This window comes from Anser anser (genome assembly GCF_964211835.1).
Source record: "Anser anser genome assembly, chromosome: 1".
In the NCBI taxonomy this organism is placed as follows: Eukaryota; Metazoa; Chordata; class Aves; order Anseriformes; family Anatidae; genus Anser; species Anser anser.
Window position 1 is genome coordinate 149,541,298 of NC_139720.1, and position 15,187 is coordinate 149,556,484.

At 40.2% G+C, this 15,187-nt stretch overlaps 1 protein-coding gene across 3 annotated transcripts in view; it reads right to left on the reverse strand.

Moving 5' to 3' along the window:
• The window catches only part of COL4A1 (collagen type IV alpha 1 chain), a 131,835-nt gene that overhangs the window by 98,808 nt on the left and 17,840 nt on the right, over nt 1-15,187 (reverse strand). Inside the window, exon 1 of one of the 3 annotated variants that reach the window (XM_083836236.1) lies at nt 12,244-12,343. The exons of the other annotated variants lie outside the window; for them this stretch is intronic. The gene's annotated coding sequence lies outside the window, so the exon portion shown is untranslated. Of the gene's footprint in view, nt 1-12,243; nt 12,344-15,187 lie in introns of those variants that run through there. 3 annotated transcript variants of the gene reach the window in all.

The following is a 15,187-nucleotide window of genomic DNA, read 5'->3' on the forward strand; positions in this document are numbered from 1 at the left end:
TCAAAAATAGACAAATTTCAAAGCAACCAGAGGGTAATTATTAAACAAACAAACAAACAATCTTTTTAAGATACAATCACAGTTGTTTTGAGCCCAGCTCGCGTTTCTTGCACACAGATAATGGTAACTCCATTTGGATTTGCTCATGGATCATTTGTCTAACTGATGTAACTCAGAAGCTGAAACAACAAAAAGAAGTCAAATATGAAATAATTCAGGCTTTTAGGGCAGATTCAGTCTGTTTGATAAAGTTATCATAAGCATATTTTAACCTGAGTTAATGTAAGCAAAATTTTTACAAGAGATTTAGTCCCTTAATTTCACTGGTGCTCTCTTTAAATGAGGTATTTATTTATATTATATTTTTACAATATTTATTGTTCCCTGTCTCTAACAGTTTATTTGATCTTCAAGTAAAATAATTTGGGTTAGAAAAGTACCCTATTAAGATAAAGATAAAACATTTCATCCAAGTTGTATATAGCGCTAGAAAGAAAGAGAAGTTTTTTTTTTCTAGCACTAGAAAGAAAGAGAAGAGATTTTAATAATGAAACTATGAAGCTTGCAGTAGTTCTCAGAATCATCAAAAACGGAAGAGTTTACATCTCTGTCATCACCCATGAAGAAAACTGGAAGCCCAGGAAATGTGTAGAGTGAAAGTGCTCCCACTTAAAAAACCCAACCATGGGTTTTTAACCCTTCGCTCATTTCTTTGTCCAGCATGACATCTAGAGCATCAACATAGACTGGCACTACTCAGAGCACTCCAGTAGTGGAGAAAGGAAAGAAGGAAAAAGTGCAGAGATGTGGGATTAGGAGTTCTGGTTGACACAGTGGCATGAAGAACAGTGATGGGTTGCCCAGGAGAAGAAGAAAAACGTTCAGATTCCAGAGCCTGCAGACATCTCTGCGGGGACACAGCTAAGTTTATACACTGCAATTTTATTGTACCTGGATTTTTGTTCAACTCCAACTAAAAAGAAATGACAGAACTAATTGTTAATTGAGAGTATTCGAGAGAATTCCAAATCCAAGCATCTGTAGTCACAAACATGCTCATCCCACAGCACCTCCAAGAACAAACATACCTCACAGAGATTTACAAGCCATACACAGCAGCAGAACGGTTATGAGGATGAATACTGTTTGCAAAACTGAAAATGTGCCCAGCCTGAAAGAAGAGATGGCTGGTTTCTTTTGATATGCACCCATATTATCTGACTTCTTTCCACAATTCCTCAAAAAAAGAGACAACAGTGATGCCAAATAAGCTATGTGAGTCAAAAGGCCTTTGGGGGGTTCTGAACATCTAACAAGCTTTGAGATGCTGAATGAAAAAACTGCTGGAGAGGTACAATTCTTAGATACTCCAAGTTTAAAAAAGAAAAATGTCAGGAGAAACGCTATTGGAAAACTGAAAAAGCTGAAAAACAAAGCTTTGTTTAGCAACAGCATTATAATGTTAATATTAGCATTTCCTCTGTACAAATCAAAATAAGCTTCATAATTTTGGAAATTGCAGAGTGCTATAGAGATACAAATCATTGCAGCAGATTCTTTTGACAGACTGCTGCACCCACCACATGACCCAGCAATATGATCAGAAACTCTGGAGTATCCAACAATTTTGAAAAATCATGTTGCTCATTTATATTTGGGTGTAGGAGCAGAAATTTGGGCTTCCATTTACCTAATAATATGATTAGATTTTGTATAATTTTCCAAGTCAAAGAGCTTTAAGAACTGAAGAGGCACTCCGAATGGTCATGCATCAAGCAAGAACACCATAAAATTCTCTAACCTCCATTGTAGCCTCCCGTCTTTGCTATTTATTCCTAATGAGTATGCATTTAACATAGCAGTTTCATTTCTCATGTGAAAAATTTCACATTTTCCCTTAAAACCAGCATGTTCTGAAGTCATCTCGTGTCTCCACAATGGAAGACTTTCTGAAAAGATCCAAAATACCACAGTGAAAGTTAAGAGTTGTTTGGGTAAAAACTGTAATGTCAGGTGCAACAACAACAACAAATTATTTTCTGTTTTTAGCTCAGGAGCATGTCATCATGAAGTGTATTGCAACAGTCTTCTTGAAATGGACACATATTAAAAATATGAATGCCTTTACACTTCCCAAATCAAGGCCTGATGTAACAGTAACTCATATCACTTTCTAGATCATGGAATCACCATTTCATCCCATGGAAAAACTCCATACAAAAATAGCTTCTGTAGGAAGATGGAAACTTTAGGGAATTAGCACCATAGCATTTTCTGTTATACTCATTAGGACAGCAACCTTCTTCCTTTGGTCTTATTTTTCACATCCTTCCTTCCTTTTCGATGGCTATGTGTCACCATTTTGTAAAGAAGAAAGCATCCGACTTTCATCTTTGCAAAACTTCTAAATGGTTTTCTCTCCTTTTTCCAGAATTTTTAAATCATTATGGAGGAGTAATGAATCATAAGAATTAAAGGTATTGCAATATTTCATTCTTATCCAGATAAACGTGCATTCCTCTTAATGATGGTGACTAACTTCAAATACCACATGGAAATGTTTATTCTAATGTACAGGTCAGAAGGAACCTTGACTTACGTATTTTTTTCTCTCCTTGTAAATCCTTTTGTCCTTTTCTGCTTCTAGTGCTACTTCTAATATATGTGCAACCTGCCCCAAAACTTCTTAAATACTTGAATCACAAGCAAACTTCAAACAGGCTCTAACAAAAACGTGCAAAGGAATGGGAACCTCTTGATTATTTCTGACCAGAAGACACCACTGGCAGTAGAAAGCTGACCTAAAGGTACTGCTGGCGGTGAAAAGTTTAGGGACAAACCAAACTGGCTGACAGTAGTTGAAGTTGCTCTTCTCCAAGGAATCCCCAGGTTAGCTTCTTTGACCTTAATGTGTCCATGTATCTAAGGTTTGACTTGGCAGCCGGTTAGCCTGTACAGTGTTGCTCATGGCATCCATACCATACAGTCAGGGCAAGGAGGGTCTCCACAAAACTCCCTCCCCTTGAACCACACAGCACACAAATGCTGTGCCTTGTGGGTCTGGGTGTGCAACGGAGACACAGCCAGCTCACACCCCAGACCTGTTCCTGGCAATTTGTGGTGTGCCCTGATTAAGCCTGCCCTGTGTGAAGACTTTCATCTCACAGACAAGTCCCTGGAGACATTATTTTATGTCTTACTGTACAGTAGTATGACCTTTTTGTTACACCTTGCAAAGGCATGCAGCATCATTAGTAGTTGGGTGTGGGTCCACACTATTTAACTGAGTGCCACGACAGGACTTGGACGGAGATGAACATGAAGGAGATGAACATGAAGTGGGAAGAGCTTGTCTAGCAATGCAAATTTAAGGCTGTTCACCTGGATAATGCACAGGGAATTCTTGAGCTTACTGTTTAGATTGCATTCCCATTCTCAAAGTAATTTGCAGTATGAATGATAACGCACAAATCACGTGTATTAGATGCATTTATAAGTCAGTGGATTAGCTGCACACTCCTAAGGTTTCAGACAGCAGAGGTCTTGCAGGGTTCTGTCTCATAAGCACATTTGAAAAACTGCCTTTCAAAAAAAAAAAAAAAAGCGGAGGAAGATTCATCAGTGGAAACCTCAAACAGCTTCAGCCCAGGCAGAAAATAGTGTCCTACCTTATGCAGCTGCTGCAAGCAGATACAGAAACTGCTCTGCACTCTGCACACTGCACTTAAGTACAATTTCATCCCTCTTACAGTAGGACTGTATGCCCTATTAGCAATAAACTCCTGCGTGGTTTGAGACTCAGCCCGAGAGGGAATAAAGAGCAGAAGGAGCCCCTGAGACTGCCCCAAAAAGTTCCTTCCCTGGGCAGACTTTTGCTGGAGCAGGATGTTGAACCACAGCACCATCTCAGGCAAAAACTATTTTGTTCTTTGAGAACAGCCACCTTTACACTGCAAGACCTGGTAAACTGATTTCAAACACCGATCAAGTAGAGAAAAGGCACCCTTGGACAGTAGCATGATGAGGTATATAAACCAAAGTAAGGATAGGTCAGAAGAGCAGCTTCATGCATACTTAAAGAGAGTCACATGTGACTCTAATCAAGGATTATCAGACGATTTTGAATTTTATCTGTTTATTCTAAATAAATGGTAGCAGTATGTTAGACATTCAGGTATCAAATATTTTGTTTATAATAACTCCTCTAAGTGCATATCCCATAATAAGATGGCTACAGAAAAATAAATGCCAGCCACATGCACTAGCTTAGGAATTCTTGAAAGGTACTTCAGTGATTTAGAAAAGCAGTATTTATTGTATTAGAGAAGTGGATTATAGAAACGGATTACTACAGAAATGGATTTTCTACAAAGTCTTCGCTCTTACCTAGAAACAAATAGCATTTTACAGGTGTATGTTGAACAACTGCTTTTAAATGACTACACTGAATTATGGAGTACTTGCCAGTATATTTTCACTTCAAAATACAAGCCTATTCTATTTCACTTTATATTTTCACTTTCAAGCAAAACCAGCTGACTATTCACGTAGTTTCAATTTTCAAAAATTAGTCCCTGGCTATGATTTAATCTCCCCTCCAAACCAGAAGAGATTAGATTACAATTACAAAGCACTGAAAACAGGAAATGTTGTAAAACTCTGACACAGTACAACGTTGGTTCAAATGACACTGTGAAATTTTCTTAAATACGGTCTGTCACCATTTGCCGATGCAGTGTTTCAACCCAGCCTCTAGGAGAGCTGCCTGAGAACAGCTTCTGCTAACACCGCAGTCATCACCAGGTTATACGAATCAAGAAGGGATATGCAGCACACTTCCAAATTATGGCATATTTGTATTTCATTACTAAAGGAATTACAATAACAAGTTTAGGAATCAAAATGAGAAAAATAAGTACTAATGTATTCTCTTTATTGAGGATGATGCTGGAATTTCATTTGACCAACTAGGTCACGCTGATGGAAGATTTCATTTTAGGCAAAAATTTGCACTCATTTTGTGAATCTTCATACTACATATATTTAATTTCAAGGAATTCCCACAAAACCACAAATCAGGTAAGCTCCCATTGCACTCATGAGACAAACGTATGGTCAGGCTGTATTATCACCAATTTACTGAAACAGTATTCTGAGCAAATCACTCTCCATAAAGTTTATTTTACATGGTTTACTAAGATAAGAGATAACGTGTTCCTAAGAAAAAACAGCATGGATCTCGTTAATGCTCTTTAGCATAGCAGCTTCAGAGTGCAGGCTTGGCATGAGCTGCTTCACAAACTGGGATGAGCTCTGCAGCCAGCCTAGCAACACACATTCAGATTATTAAATTTATTTTAAATATGCGTACACTACAGGTACCAACAAAATTCAGTGACAAGAAAATTCTGTGAAGTCATCAGGGAAAAAAAAAAAAACAACTTTGACCATGACTAACTGGACCAGCAGATGAAATAAAACACCTTCCCAGGCCTAGCATGTATTGCACATACATTGTATCCCCCCAGTGGGTCAGCACTCAGCTGAAAATTAAGACTGGGTCAACACTGTGGACCAAAAGGAGAGGGCATGTTGTAAAGAGGTCTCCCTGCTCATCCCTGGCTCTTCTAACCTGGGTGTGCAGACACACACAGGGCTGCCACTCAATCTTAACCCTCAGCTGCTCACATATTTTGCCATCCAAAATCCTTCTCAGGCTGACTTAATTTCATGAATCAGCACCTCAGACCTCTGTAAATTGTACATAGGGAGGAAAACAGGGTAACATTTCAACTTTAGGGCTTCTAAGTAATAAGGAAAACCACTAAAAATAAAATAATTGCTTGTATCCCTCTACTGAACTGTTTGTGTTTTAGAGTATCAAGGATCTGTTTTTTTACTATTATAATTACACACATAAAGCCTAAGCTCTGAATAGAACTAAGTAATCTCAAATTACAAAGACATGTCACTGTAACAATAGGGTCTTCCTTTTCCCAGTAGTGGAAGCATTATCTCTGTAACAAGTATTTGCTTAAAAAATGCCCAGAAATACTAAATCCATGGCTCATGTAATTTAATGTAAACCACAGATACGTGCAAGGTCATATGCTAAGTAAATTAAGAGAACAATATATTGGCTCTGTCTTCTCGACTAACTGCCCCAGTACGTATGCTTTGTGTAAAAAAAGAACAAAAAACAAAAAACAGCAGCACTGAGAAGCTGCATTAGGATCGGAGGGCAAGCAAGAGGGATGAGGAAAGAACCTTTTTAAAGACACTGGACTTTTCCTCGACATTGACCAGCACATTAACAATATATCCATCTACCTACGAAAAAAAAACTATGGTTAAAATCCCACAGACCTCTAAAGTGCTGTCAGGCTCCTTTCTATTCCAGAACAGGTCCTCACCCAATTCAGCTGTGCTCACTGCAATTTTTAACAACTTCCTCCTAACTCCATGCATTTTCAGTCTTAAAAGTGATTAAGAAGTCACAGTTATGGGCAATATGAAGAATCTGGGAGAATGGTAAAATTAGCTATTAAAAGAGAGGTAAGGCCTGTCTGTGAAACACTTTTTAAAAACTTCCTGTTCCTCCAATGAAAGAAAATCCTTGCTGATGTTTTTTTCTTAATTAAAAACTTTTTTTTTGTCTGTGCTTTTCTTTTGCTAAGATTAAAAAAAAAAAAAGTAAACTAAGGGTCAAGAGGAACAGGCATCTGGGCTTTACATCTGGTGTACAGCCTTAAAAGGAGAGCTAAGGATTCTCTAAACCTTTTGTACATTTATTTTCATTCAGTTTGAGGTCCACTCTAACAAAGCCATTTTTCTATTTCCCTGCATATCATTACTCCAGAACAAGGCTAAATGAGATTAAGCAACATCAGGCAGGGTTGGAGGTGACAGAAAATTGTTGCTTGAATGCAAAATCTTGCCCAAAATTACTTAAAACTATCTCACAAGGCTGTCTTTAAACTAAAAAAAAAAACAAAAAACAACAAAAAAAAAACACTTCCCTCTTACATCCTACAAAGGATGAGATGGGAAGCAAAGAAGCATATGAATATAACATACGAATAGGTCTGATTAGTTTTCCAAGTGTGCACTGATACACACTGCAACTGAGTTTGCAATGTTTGGAACAACTATAAGACATGACATTGTGCCCAGCAGTCCTTCAGTTCCTCTGAAGCAAAATAAAATTTCTCTGAGGATATCACATGTTGAATTTCTGCTGCTGTGCATTAGCAGCTAAGCACCATGTTTCCTCTGTAAGCAAAATAAAAAATAAGATAGTATCTGAAAAGAAAACCCAAGAAGCTCTTAAGGTTGCTGTCTCAAGGAAGGATGAACTGTATCTGTTCCTCTTCGTCCTTGTCTGAAAACTTGCCCATTTAATGACCAACCTGAATCCCTCTCCTGGCAATGTAATGACTCCTCCTCTCACTTACAGAACAGACAGATTTCTTCTTACCCACTACTCAACAGCTTTTTATACACCTCAAGCCCTGCGTCTTTTCTCTTTCCTCACATCTCAGAGAGAACTACACCTTGGTAGGTCTTACAGGCTCTGTGTTAAGCCTCGGGTCCATGAGGTAATGCTGTAGGTCCACCAACGCTTGATGTCACCATAGCCACCAAAAGCAGACATCCCACCGATCCCCTCCAGCCAGCAGCACAAGCATGCAGCAGACTGGGTTGGTGAAGCTCATTTTCGAAAAAATAACATAGCAAAGGATTTTTTAAACTTCACAATTTTTGAGCCAGATCAAATCCCTAATTTGCTCTGCCACGTAACTGGATGAATCCCCACGGCAGCGGAGGAATGGGCAGAGTTCAAGAGTGGGAGTAAGCTCCTGGGAGTGGGAAGGGGCAGGAGGGAGCAAGATGGCTTTGTCTCATGGCAGTGCAGCTTAAACAAACTAGACGGAGTGCTGCCATGAGCCTGAGTCACAAGGGTTGATTAATTTTAAAATATCCATCTAAATCAAGTAGCTTCTAGCCTGCTCCTTCCCTAAGTTAGCTCAGATTCCTGCTGATGGGTTAACCACCTGAACACATACGCCTCACTCATCAGGAGGTTTTCTTCTCCAATTACCAACAGGCAACTTCTTGCCTGTGGTTTTCTCTTACTGTTTGCAAGCACATTTAACAATTTCTCTTGATAGTGCTCTCATTCATTTTATCTCGTTCTGACCTTTCCAAGTTTGCCCCTGCATGCCCATGTTACTTACTAGCAATGATTCTTAGCAATTTGGCCTCACTGATATTTTCTGTATAATGAACTTCAACTCACTCATCTCTTCACTGAAGCCCTCATTTAGTTTCTTATTATGTTTCTGTGGTTTTTTGTTTGTTTGTTTCTCATTTTTGTTTGTTTGTTTCCATTGTGGTCGAACTGTTTATGCTGCTTCCCTTTCTTAAAGGTATCGCATGTTGTCTTTAATTGTTTGTTTTTGCTTACAGTAGGCTCTTACATAAGCATTCCAGGGGCTCCTGAAGAGAATCTTCTTCAACTGTATTCTTCCAACTATTTTCTACTTCTTTCCTTCTAGGAAATTACAAAAACTGTAATTTACAATCATCATCAATCATAATTCACAGTTTATCACCATTTTCATCATCTCTACCAGTTTCTCCCCACAGGAGAAAATTAGACCTAAGAGAAAATACCCCTAAAATACTTCCTTGATGTTTAATCCTTTTTTGTTTTAACAGGCTGTTCTAACTTTCCCATTTTCTTAAGGCAAATGCTACATCATGCAATTGTTGTATCCTTATGTTAGGGCTCATTTTTATAGAATGTATATTAATAAACAGGATACTAAATAAAACAAAAACCAAACCAAACAAAAAAAATGTAACACAAGGAGACAGACTCACAAAATACTCACAAAAACAGCATTATGAAGCTTCATGAATATTGTGAATGAAAGAGCATTTTATTGCCTGTCCATTCTGATTTCTCTGCCACCCCCACAAATATCACTAGACAGCGGGCACATTGCCCCTCTTATTCTAAGGACGCGTATCCAATCTATTACGAGGCACGCTGGGCTCCACAGGGCAAGCTGCAGTAAGCTGTTAGGTTAGCATCAAGCCAAACATTAACTCTCAATGAAAAAGAATCCAAGATGCCGGGGGGAAGGAGGCGGGTGAGAAATGCTTGCTGCATTACACAATTTGCTGGGTAATAACGCTACTTGAACCATGTGGGCGAAGGAACCTGGGAGATGCACCTTGTCCTAGATGGTCTAGCTGCACTTCAGGCCTAGGTATGCTTTTTTTAAAAAAAAAAATTCTTTGCTATTTTTTACCCTGCGCAGTACTGCACCAAACGAACAGGCCGTATCTGCAACCACCATTTGCAATTAATGCATTACACATACTAACAAATGATGAATGTATAAAATAAACAATGCTTTCATTTTAAAACATAAAAACAGACATGTTTGCTTCTTTCTCAGTTTGCCAAGTGAAAAAAGCCCCATTCCTTTGATGTAAGATCAGAGAATGCTGGTTAGTCAAGGAGGCAGTATGATCTCAAAGCTTATTTAGCTTGTAAATTCTCAGGCAGTCATCATCATTTGTTCCACAGTGAAGATCCATTTAGTGAAAAAAAGGGTCCAATGGAAAGTTACTTGCCTGTTTTTGGTTATTGAGAAGACTTTCATTGATATTCCTGGCTTGGTATATTTTTCCACAGTACACAAAGATGACAAAGGTCATGCAATAGAGCATTTAAAATTTCTCATAGAAAATAAATGACTCATACATGGGTACAGCACGTTCTTTTTCGCTCAAGTAAGAGATAGTACCAAGTTTTTGCTAGCAGCTGCACACATGGACAATGAAAGATATATATATTCCTCAACATATGTTTCTAAAATTCACAGTGGAGCGATTGTGCCGGAGTCTTCAAAACTGAGCATACACAAGGCAGCCTGGAAGAACATCAGTAATCTTCAACAGTAAACACTTCATGACGCACATCTCAACCATGTTGCAATATAGGAGATTAAGGCAAAAGCCATCTTCAATTAACAGATCAATGATGGAATCTGACCATCAGTCTTTCACGCATTAGTCACGCTGGACCAGCACAAGGCTAAAAAATATATACTTAAAACACAACCTACTGCTCCATATGTTATGTCTTTGCTTTCCCGTTATGGTCCTGCCTAGGAAGATCTCTGGCAATTGTAGATTATTTTTCAAAAATCTCTAGAAATATAAACCTGGCCTTGGGGAGAAGGGGGAGGAAAGGGTATGATGCTCAGCTGGTACAGCAGCTGATGGGAGATACACACAGGACACACGGGAAGAAAGTAGTCTCAAAATCAAGTGGAAGTGAAGAAATGGAGCAGCAGGAGCCCCTGGTTCTGTGCGCTGAGAGCTGGGGGAGTTTAGGATGAGGGAACCTGCTGGGGTGAGGGATTTGGGGCCAGGTGGGAGAGGTGGAACTGGCTGGGGCACTGGAGGGATGCTGGTGAGGAGGAGGAGGAAGGCCAGCTCTCAAGTGGGAGGGCTTGGGGACAGAAAGATTTGAGGGACATCTCTGGACTGCAAAGATCTGCATAAAGTGCATCCTTGCGTGCACAAAGGCAGGAAAACAATAGAGGGGTTGAAGCTGAAGCAGGAGGGCTAAAAGCAGAGTTAAGGGACCACCACAATCGCCAGTCATCTTCCCCTCCTTCCTCTGAGCCACACATGCCACCCTCCTTCCCATACCAGCAACAGGATGCTCACTCGGGGGACAAGAGGACACAACAGAGGCTTACTTCTGTCCCTTACCACTCATTTTTTGATGTCAGAAATATGGTAGCCCTCTGAATAAAAACAAGTTTATCTCTGGGCAGACAGAAGCCCTATGCCTTCCAGCAGCTTAATGTTAAGCAACACAGAGGAGGGAGGAGAGAGAGCACCAAGGGCCTCCAAACTCCAGAGTGATGCCCAATACCATGGCCCACAGCCACCTGGACACGGCTGTGCCCACTCCAATCTCTGTTTCAAATGTTTAAAGATACGATTTTTACGTGTTAATTCTCTACAGTAAAATCCACCTGCCCTAAACAATAGGGGCAATCATGACTCACTTGATCTTCTTGTTCCTGCCCCAGACGTACTCAGACGGACAGTTTCACTCATTGCACTCCATATTAAATTCAGTAACTAACATCCTAACTTATTAACTGAAAACAAGAAAGCAGAGCGGTGAAATATCCTACCTCCATGGGCTTTGTTAGCTTTCACTAGCTGGAGCAATTTTGTGCTTCATAAATCAAGTAGTGTATTTAACCAGTTTAGGTTAATATGTATCAGGGATAACAACAGAAGCAGGGGTGGGCATGTTGGCCAACCCTTTAATCAACCCTTGAGTTTTAGCTATTCAATCCTTTTAGCTATTCAATCTTTTTAGCTATTCAATCTGCTGCTTTTCAGCCCACGCTGGGGCTCATCTCGCTGTCCTCGGGCTCACAGAAAAGTTGCAGTATTATGAAAGAACCAAGGCAACAAGGCAGACACACAAGCGCTTTTCTGTTATGTCATGTGAAGCTTTGTTTAGCGCAGACAGGAATTAAACTGGCAGATTAGGATAATTTAATAGAGCAGAATACAAGGGTAAAGCACACGACCGCTCGCATTCCATTTATGTGCTACATAGCGCTGCCTCCATTAACTTCAAATTATCTCCTTTTATGGGCTCTAAGCTTTTTGTATTTCTCACAACTGTAACTGGACGATGGGTTAAATACTCGGAAGAGCTCAAGAATGTTTTTTTCTGCAGCCAACAGAGAGGGCAGTCGCTGAACTCACTGCTTCTGTTGGAACAGGAAATTGTATTTTGCGTGCATCTGATTCACGCCGATCGACACCACCTCTGGGAGGTCATGTTTTGTTCTCCCTGTCTCCCCCCACCACGCAGGGAACAGGAAACTCTGCTGTTTTCTCCAAGTTTCCACCTGGTTAGTCTAGCACAGGCATACTCAGTTGAAAGTAAAGTAAGAATCCTCCCCAAATTCATATGCCTGTAGTTGAAAAAAAGTTGGTGAGGACTTATTACAAATATATTCCCCCTTCCACTTTCCCATAAGCTAAATGCAGCCCTAAAATTTGCACAGAAGTATCCCCACAGCTTTTCAAGATCAAAACCTCACTGGCCATTAGACAAAATCATGCACGTTAATTCAAGCCCACAGTGCAAATAAACAGGACAAAGACCTCTTTCTGTGTCCTTACCAGTGAAGGCTGGAACCGGTGCCTAGCCAAACCCGCTCAGCAGACACAGCTGCCGCTCAGGGTGCTCCATCCATCTCAGTTTCGTTGCTGAGGAGGAGACTGGGAAAGGAAATGCCCCTCTCCCCCTTGTTTCCACATTTGATACATCGGTGACAGCAAGATTGCTACGAATCCTTTCCTGTCACACCACGGAAGCTGAGTGACTGCGAGCAAGCAGTACAAAAAGCTCGCTGCACTAAAGAGTGCATCTACAGAACAAGCAGCCAGAGGCAGAGGAAGAAAAGAGCACAAAAAGCCAGAGGAAAGCAGCAAAGACCTGAGCCTGCACAAAGGCGTCTTCTTTGGGCTCATCAGCTGGAGCCATCTCTCACCTACAAAAGCAACTCCGCAGGCACTATTGCAGCCTGTAAGTTTTAACTTCCTCTGCAATTCTTTCCTCTTGATTACAAAGAGGGGCTCAAGCTACAGGGGTGAGGAGGCTCAGTGAAAGAAAGCACTCGTTTGCAGTAACTCAGCCCACTCAGGGCTCAGTCCTCTCCGAGTTTTAGAAGCAGCTGCTCTTCAAAAGGCCTGGCTTCCATGAAATACCATGGCAGGCCCAAAGGTACTGTTGCTCCATGAAATTAGGCTTGTGCAAGATTCTGTCTGGACCTAAGTTTATATGTATAAAAAAACACCTTAACTGAGCAATGCTCCACGTAAATACTGAAATCCATTTATAGCTGGCCCCGAAAAGCAAATGCTCTGTGCTTCAGTACTGAGGTGCCATACTCTCTGCCCCATCCCACCTAAGATTTGAAGCAGCTGGCTACAGGACAGTGATTAATGCTTTCCTCTGTAATTTGTGTTCACTTTTCCCCAAGCTATGCAGGTCCAGCAGAGGGGGGTGATGGAGAGGAAAAGGGCTGGCAAGTTTTGCTGTTGTTATTACATCTAAATCAAGCGCCTGAAAATGGAAGCTGATGTTTTAATGCCTCTTTGACCTACTTTGTATGTACAGTAAATAACTGGAAACAACGTTGATGCTTCCTCCGTGCGGTACATACTGTTCAAGCTCGACCAAGTGGGCCGCAATGCAGACACAGACCTCAGGTAGCACTGCTGGGTTTGCAGCCTTTCTTCAGGAATGGGCTTCAAACAGGTACAGCTGCACAGTGCAGCTCTCACAGCTGCCGAGGGAAACCTTCATCACCTCTTCGCGGCATATCCTACTGCTAGGAAGCTGGACAGCCCCGTGGTAAGCCCACAGCCTGCTCCAGCTGGCTGGTTCCGCACTTAAAACAGGTTGCTTCACAGCCAGGGACGTGTTGCCAGAGGATCCACAGAACATCACAATAAATCTCCACCTTCTGCTTCCAGTGGGCAGCGGGTTTTTTGACTTTGCCTTCTCTAACATATAAAATCCAACTATGACACAGGGACTTTATTTAAAAAGGTAAAGCCACACAAAACTGCTGCACATACAGTCTCTTGAGGAAGAGTTGGAAGAACAAGCGTGTTGTAAGCACCATAGTAATATGAAGACATAGTTTAAGATACACGTAATACAGAAGTCATAATCTTAGCCTCTATTTCCTGTTAATTGCAATCAAAACTGCCCTATCATGAAAACTAGATACACCTGCTAACAAATGAGTGTGCTAACGCACATGGCAAGCCCCCCCAGACTTCTGAAGAAATAAAGCTTGGCCCTTTACACACACGTACACAAACAGGTGTCTCTACTGCCAGGAAATTATGAACAGAAAATTAGAAACACAGAAGCTAAAGGCTTAAAGAGCTAGTAACACAGATTCACATTAAGGACAAATTGTATCTAAGGATGCAAACTTATTTAGGGTGAGAACAAGATTGGCATTATATTGGCATTACTGCATTTTAGCACTGGTGCTTAATCTGTATATCTAATTCTCCACATAAAGCTTGACTTTGTGCTAAATAAGAAATGCCTTTACACTCCACCAGCAGACTCCGTCCATTCTACAAAAAGCGAACATCCATTTATTTCATCTAAAGGTCAAAAGTGAAATGCCTTTGGGAGATCCCATGCAACCTTAAAATAAAAGTCACATTCCTAAATTCCGAACTATCTCGAATGCAACAATGTCATTATTATTCCTTTGAAAATGTAAAACAATTACTCATTTATATTAAAAGCAAAACTCCTTAAAAGAAAAGATCCTAAAAAACAGTGAAAGCCAACAGTGAGAATTTTAAATCTTGCTGTTCAAAAAGCACAACTTATTTTCCTTGCAGTTTTATGCATTATGGAAGTCATGACACCCACAAACACTTAAAAGACATGTGATGCAATTCTAATATTTGTTCACTTTGAATTACAAGACAGCAGTTCTTATTCAAACACCACCAGCAGCCAAAGCAGCCATCCCCATCAGTCCTCAGATTATTCATCAATATTTGCTGATCATAGTTAGCAAAATATGAACAGAGAACTCCAGAACTTTTGACTGTTAGGTTTCTTCTGGATTCCTTCTTCATTTCTTAGTCTTAATTCAGCTCTAAGACTTATTAATGTTTAAGATTTAACCTAAAGCTCACTGAACCCATGGGGACCTTACTTGCTTTCATATGCTTTGAAATTGCTGCATGTATAAGCTATAAAACACCTGCTATAATTTTACACTCAACCCTCATAATTTTCCCCTTCTACTGTATTTACACTATTAGAAGACTGAGAATTACGTATTTCTTTTTGTCCTAAGGGCTGTACAAGATAACATCATACTGCTTATGCAGCTTCACACTGTCAAATTACTTTATTCAGGCATACAATGATCTTTTTGGACAACCAAGACACTTTGTTTTGAGTTAAGTACAGTTAATTGGGGGAAAAAAAAATAAAATAAAATAAAAACCACAATACACTTTGTGTTTTTAATACATCTGTAGTGCATGCCAGCTTTGCAATTAGTTTTGAGGTGCT